The sequence below is a fragment of the Pinus tabuliformis genome, chromosome 2_2 (genome assembly GCF_031772625.1).
Source record: "Pinus tabuliformis cultivar Carrire ecotype Pingquan chromosome 2_2, CPIR1, whole genome shotgun sequence".
NCBI classification, from domain to species: domain Eukaryota; kingdom Viridiplantae; phylum Streptophyta; class Pinopsida; order Pinales; family Pinaceae; genus Pinus; species Pinus tabuliformis.
In genome coordinates this window covers 940825854-940833478 of record NC_142300.1, presented here as the reverse complement: position 1 = coordinate 940833478, position 7625 = coordinate 940825854, and positions in this window count along the sequence as shown.

Sequence of the window (7625 nt, the reverse complement as noted above, 5' to 3'; positions counted from 1 at the left end):
CAAGGTCGTATTCTTGTAAAGCGGTGATCCAATTTGCTCTTTTTTCACCCACATCCTTCTATATTAGAAGATTTCTTACCGCTGGAAACGGTACTATGACCTTAGTATGGGTTTTAAGTAAGAAAGGTCTGAAATATTTGACCGCTTTGAAAATAGCATATGCCTGTTTCTCCACGTCTGAATAGTTGAGTTCAACACCTTGTAAATTCGAGCTAAAAAATGCAATTGGAGCTTCCACTTTCTCTTGTTTTGCTTGAGTTAGAATCGCGACATATGATTTCTCTGAGGCAAATGTGTATAAGATAAAAGATTCTGAAAAACTAGGGGTTGCTAAAGATGGAGCGTTAATGATAGCTTGTTTGATCAGGTTGAATGCTTCATGCTCATCTTGACCCCATTTAAAATTTGAATTCTTTTTAATCATGGTTTGCAAAGGAGAAACAATTCGTGAAAAATCAGGGACAAATCTCTTCACAAAATTGATTTGACCAAGGAAAGATTGCATGGTTTTTTTATTATGAGGTAGGGATATTTCAGAAATTTCTTTGATTCTGTCAAGCTCAATGTGAATACCAGATTTTGACACTATGAATCCTAGAAGTTTTCCTTCACTTAATGCGAAAAAAGATTTCTTTGGGTTAAGTGAAATTCCATACGTTAAACATCGTTGAAAGATTTGTTTCAAGTCTTTGAGATGGTCGCTTCGCTTCTTGGAGTACACTGTTATATCATCCAAATAAATTACTACAGATTTATTGACTAAACCCTTGAATGCGATGTCCATGGCTCTCTGAAATGTAGCGCTGGCATTGATCAAACCAAATGGCATCTTCCAATATGCGTATGTGCCCCATTTAGTTCGGAATGTGGTTTTTAACTGATCATCGGGATGTACCAGCACTTGATTGTATCCTGAAAATCCATCCAAGAAAGACATTAGTTCTGAGCCTGCTACTACCTGTAATATCTGCTCCATAGGTGGGAGGGGAAAATTGTCTTTTTGACAGGCTTTGTTGAGATTCCGAAAATCGATGCAGATTCTAATATCTCCGTTTTTCTTTCTAACGGGTACCATATTGGAGACCCATTTGGAATGTCTGACGGGGAAAATTATTCTGGCTTTTAATAACTTATTTAGCTCAGTTTTTATCTAATTTTCTAAATTGGGGTGGATTTTTCTGAGTTTCTGTTGGACAGGTTTTTCATTGTCAATCATAGGGATAGTATGTTGAATGATAGAAGTGTCGTATGTCTTCAGCTCATCGTAATTCCAGGCAAAAACATTTTTGTATTGTCTCAAAAGACGAATATACGCTAGTTTTTCTTCAGGGGCTAGGCCGTGGCCTAGATTAACGTTTTGTGGTTTATCATCGGTTCCTAGGTTTACTAATTCGTAGTTCAGAGTTGAACTGTAGAGCTTAGAATTGGTAGACCTTTTAAACCGACTTTTCAAATCGTATAAGTCTTCCAACTTAACCACCGATTTAGGTATAGCATTATCAGTGCTATCTTGTTGTATTTGTCGATCGTGATGGTCTTCGTCAATTATTTGATTAGAGTAGGATCCTTCAGAAGTGAGGAAATTTACGATATCAGGATCGTCATTGAATACTCTCCAATTTGTAATGTTGTCGGGGATGGACGGTCTAAAGATTAATTCTATTGAAAATCTATCTGGACTAAAATCCTCGGAGGGAATAAGTCTAGAGGCTACATTAGCTAAAAGGTCTACGCTCGCGTTTTGGAGTCTTGGGATTGACGAAATATTGAATGCTATGAAATGCTCAGTCAGATCTTGTACTAAAGATTGATAGTGTTTCAAATGACCTGATAGGCAATGTATGGTGTTACGTACCTGTTTGACGACAATCTCAGAGTCTCCGAAGACTTGAAGATACTTGACGTTCAGCCCGATTGCTTTGTATAGGCCTTGCACCAAGGCCTCATATTCCGCTGTATTGTTTGTGCAATCGAATTCGAGTCTGCACGTAAGCATGGTCTTATTTCCTTCTGGACTAATCAAAACGCATCCTGCTCCTGCTCCTTCGTTAGATTTAGAGCCATCAAAATATAATTTCCAAAACAAAGATGTATTTACAGGTTTATCTACAAAATTAACACACTTTGAATTATCAGTTTGGGAAAAATTTTCGACTTGGGACAAAACTGAATATTCTAAGTAAGGTGATGTATGAGCATTGAAATTGCCGAGGAAAGAATCTACCGAGTAATTGCCTATGATACTGCTGTTATATGCTATTGCTTCATTTTCTCCCTCCAATTCCATTACTATGTACTTCTGGTGTAACTCTCGTTCAACCTTTATTTGATTCGGTTTACCATTGTAGGGTAACCACATGTGCGACCAGTCGGTTGAGAAGTATCCATGGAGTTTTTCGGACCAATCCCTGCTAAGAATCAAGCCATAGAATTCTGGGATATCAGCTACTAGAATGTCAATAACCTGACATACCTTCGGGTTGGACGAAAATCTTATGGTTACTTGATTAAGTTCACCAATCACTTCGACTTGAGATCGATCAAGCTGAACTATGCGCACTGCGGATTTTTGTGGTTGAACATTCAACTTGGCACATATTGATCTGGGTAAAATATTCGTTGAAGCACCAGAATCTACCAAACAATTGTGCACATTTTTATTGAAAATTTCATAAGTGAGAAGAAAAGGGGGAGTGTGAGACCTTGATCTTCCTCCAATCAAGGCAATGTCATTTGGATCAATCTTATTGATCATGTTGGTTGGAGGTCTTCCCATGTTGTGGGAAGCTACAGCTGTAGGCAAAGATGTAGTAGGCACGACATGTAATTCTTTCATCATTATCTTCTGTTGATGTTTCAATTTGCTCAATTCATAAAGAGTGATATTAGCCCTAGTCTTTTTCATGTCATCAATAATATTGTATTCCATTTCATCCGACACTATCAGTGTTCTTGATGGAGGTGTTTGATCTGGTTGGACTGGGCTAGATTGAGTCGCTTTAGCAGTTGTTTTCTTTGTTGCGACTTTATCTTTTGCTGCAGGGCTTGCGCCCTTCTGCTTAGGGGTAGTTTGGGGAGGATCAAGTTGATTTTTGCTTCATGTGCTAACCAGAAATGCTTCTTGATCTTCTTCTTGTGGGAGGATGAAATCCCACATTCCTTGTAGTTCCACAACTTCTTCGTCATCGGTCTGCCCTTCAGTGGTACTCTCTTCTTCTTCGTCTTCTTCGGATTTGACATTTGAGATAGTGTTGGGTGGTTTCACATCCATTGAAGGGCCTCTTTTAAAAGCTATGTAGGGCTTTTTTGAAGAAGTTTCTGCCACTTGTTTTTTTATGTCAATCATCTCATTGGACATGGTCTTTAATACTTTTTGCAATCCTTCCAAATCGAAAGGATCTTTCGTTTGTTTCTTCTTGGAGTCTTCCTTGAAGGTTACTTTTTTAGATTTGCGTTCCTCTATCGTAGATCTCTTTTCCAGGGCTACTACGCGTTTCTCTACTGCTATCACCTCTGTCAGGTTTTCAACTAAGGTTGTTTTATTTGCCCTATCCATGAAGATTGCTAAGTTTGATGGTAAGGCCGTAATATACCATTCACATCGTACTTCTTCGCTGGGTTGGGAAGCAGTGGGAATTTTGTTGAGGATTTTATTGAACCATAAATTGAAATCTTTGATGGGTTCTCTAGCCTCGGCTTTAAGATTGGATAGGTCATTGATTAACGTTTCCGTTGATCTGTCATCACCCAACTTGGTAAGGAATTGAATTTGAAAAATGTCCCAACTTGTGATAGACCCGGAGGGTAATGAAAAGTACCATGACCCGGCTGTTCCTTGCATTGTATAGGGAAAAATCCGGACAACAGCATCCTCGTTGGTAACTCCGTTGAGATTGACAGAAAGCATGAAATTGTTAATGTGCTCTTCAGCTAGCATGCCTGCTTCTGAATTGAATTTGGGTAGCCATTTCTCAGGATGGGCCGGTATTTGGCTCAGGGCTGGAGGCATTAAAACTGCCCCAGGATTGTTCCATGGAGACTGGGCCATCGTTGAGCTGCTAGTAAATGAAAGTGCAGAGGATGATCCCTGAGGCTGGGAAGATGAAGATATTATGATCTTAGATGATTGAAGAAGAGGGGTTGTGGAAGATGGATGGATGGTTTGGAATGAAGATGTGGGTGGCTGACTTCGCGGTGAGGGAGTTGAAATGGACGATGTAGATGAAAGAGTCTCACTGTCAGACTCTTGTGGTGTTTTCCTTGCTCTTTTCCTGGTGGGGAGAGGGAATTCAGTTGGCTGGATGCCAAATTTTTCACTCTTTAATCTGGTCAGGGGATGAGCAGGATTGTACTGCGAAGTCACGCTGCTTTGAGATTTATCAGACCTCTGTGTAGAAATAGAAAATCCTTGGAGTTTGCGAATCAGAGTTTGAACTTCAGGGGGTTCAATGGTAGATTGGTCTGAAATATTAGGGTATGTAGCAGCGTTTAATACTCGAGCGACTTCTGACTCTGGATTTAAACGTACTGGGGAAGTCGGGGGAGTTGATGAGGGCGATTTACTCTCAGAATGGTATTTAGATTTTGATTTAGGTGCCATTCATAGTTCAGCCCCTCCTTCTAGCGCCAAATATGTTGAAGCCCCGAAAATTGGGTTGACAACAAGGGGGATACCCACCCGGTCCAGACCTTGGTTGGCAGCTCCTTATCCGTTTGGTATAGCGGGTCCGACTGGGGATAATGGGACCAATTTCCCAATTTAAGGGTGTGTGTGTGTGCAGAGTTGGATGATGCTGATCTAAGAGTACTTAAAGCTAATTTAATTCAGACTTTTAAACTAACTCTATGCTATTGTAATCTAATGAGAAACAACACATCTAATCTACGCTAACCCAGGGTGAATTTCTTCTATTATGCGATCTAAAGAGATTTCAAACAATAACTGGTAATAAAGATCATTCAGCTATCATAAGAATATAAATCAATTAAGATAAACCACTTTGCATAAAAAGTTAGGCAAAACAATTGTGAACAGCATATCGCATAATAAGTTATTCATATATCAAACATAAATAAATGACTCCACCGTACAAAAGTGCCAAATGGTAACTCACACATTCATGCAGTAACATATAAACAACTGAAAACTGTATATCACTTTAAGAATATAAACAGAATCGGTCAAGAGATAAAAGTACCATTTATGACTGGTTCCACTCATAAGCTTCAAGCAACAATGATTTATCTCTCCTTGCTCTAACATATACTAAGAGTACAGAAGTGCAACATCAGTAGCAGATATCAAATACAAACATTAATAAACCTTGATCCATCCATTCATCAAAACCCCCTCTGAGGGTGCAAAAGTGCATGTTCTGAGGACAAGTTTTTTGACAAATTTCTGGACCCTTCTCCTAATGCCTGAGAAGGGTTTAAATACTGCTAACTAATTAACTTAATTACATAAATTTAGGATACGGTTTTAAATGACCGCCCTTCTGCTAAAGCAAAACTATTTCTAAAAATTGAATCTAATTCCTAACCATTTTTGTATTTGCTCCTTAGTGCTGCAAGCATGCAACATTTGCCTGGGAAGAGTCGGCTGGTCGCCTTCTGCTTTCGTTTGAGCTATGAAAATAGAAATAACAAGCGCTGGCACCACTTTCTGGTAAACTAGAAGATATTTTCAAGAATCTTCCTCTGGCTGGGTGTATTCACTGCGTGTATACTTGGTAATAACCCAAATTTCTCTCAAACTGATTCTGCTTTTGCTATTTCGGTTTCCGGCCTTGCGAATGACTGAACAAGTTAGGGACTTTGCTCTCTGAACAATTTTCTGCATCGAAAACTGCCTCCATTCTTTGTTCCAGGCTTTTCTAGTGCGTTTTCCTTCTTTGGCACCCTCTTTCCTTTACCGGGCATAAGCTTCAGGATCTTTTGTAAACATGTTGCTTTTGTGCACCTTTGACTCTGAGCGTTGGATGGCCTATTGACATCAGCATCTGTTGAGTGATACTCTGGAATCTATGGTCCTGTTGCATGCGGCATCCGTTTATGAAGGCATCTCTTTTCTGTTCTCCGAGCATTGACGCTTTCCCCTTTTCCTTAGATGTTTCCTGCACATTGCTTCATGTTATTTCCTGTCTTACAGTTTACGCAAAGGAAAAGAGTAATGATAATAAAGATTGACATGAAAGCTTTAAGCTCTTATGAATGCATAAAATCATGACACCCATAACGAACTGACTCTTCGAAAAACACAAAATTGTCCTTCTTGAATACTTTGGTGTACATTCATTAATTTCTTTTAAGGCGCGCGCCCAATTTTGGTTTATGGACAGCTTTCCTTGAATACTCCGCCGAGGAAAATTCGCGATGGGTGATTTCTACGACTTGCATCACAGCATCGCGGATCGCGTCGTTAAGATGTGTCATCGCAGAAATTCATGATCGCATTTATCGCAAATCGCATTCATCGTAGATCGCAGCATCGCAGATCGTAGATCGCGCTTAGTCATTCCATCATCGTGTGCTGCTTACGCGATGTTGCGATATGCGACGTCGCATATCGGCCGTCGGAGATTTCTTAAGATTTCATTTAAGAGCGCTTCATAATGTATGCGATGCGATGAATTTCGCGTCGCTTCTTCGCAGTTTATTATGCTCATAGGAAAATGTTTCATTCTCTTCTCGCGATGCGATACAATTTTAAGGAGTTAAATACAAAAACTTTCAAAAAAAAAAATTGGATTTTTTATTAAGGGTCCCCATTTGCTTGGTGTTATTGCTAATACCAAACAAAGAGGGGGGTTGTTGGTGGCCACAACAGGTCCAATGCATGTTCCTTTTGCAAATGGAAATAAATATATCATGACATTTATTGATGACTACACCAGGATGTGTTGGGTTTATTTATTGAAGAAAAAATCTGATTCTTTTCAAACATTCAAGAATTTTCATAAATGGATTGAAAATGATGCACAATCTCATATTGGGTCTATTCGCACTAATAATGGAAAAGAATACACATCAAATGAATTTGAAAACTATATTCGCCAACATGGGATCAAACATCAAACAACTGTGCCTTATAATCCCCAAGAGAATGGTGTAGCTGAAAGAATGAATAGGACAATCTTAAATATGGTATGATCCATGCTCTTCTTAAAAAATGTAAAGATAATGTTTTGGGCTGATGTTGTTCTATGTGTTGCATATATAAAGAATAGATGTCCATCTAATGCTATTAGAAACAAAACTCCATATGAAATGTGGTATGGACATGTTCCTTCGGTAAAGCATCTCAGGGTCTTTGGTTCCACCTGTTATGCCTTGATACCAAAGGTACATAGAAACAAAATTGGTGCTAGAAGTCATAAGTGTATCTTCCTGGGGTATTCAAACACCTCCAAAGCATACCGTCTCTATGATGAAGTAAATAAAATGTTTGTTGTATCTAGAGATGTAATTTTTCTTAAATCATCCGAAATTGACAATGTTGTTGAGCGACAACTTGATCGCTTGGATAGATTCGCAAAAGCAAAATCATTTCAAGAATTTGATAATCAGATTCCACATCTTGAAGGGGGGGTTCCTATACTAGCTGAACATGTGGAATCTTCTTC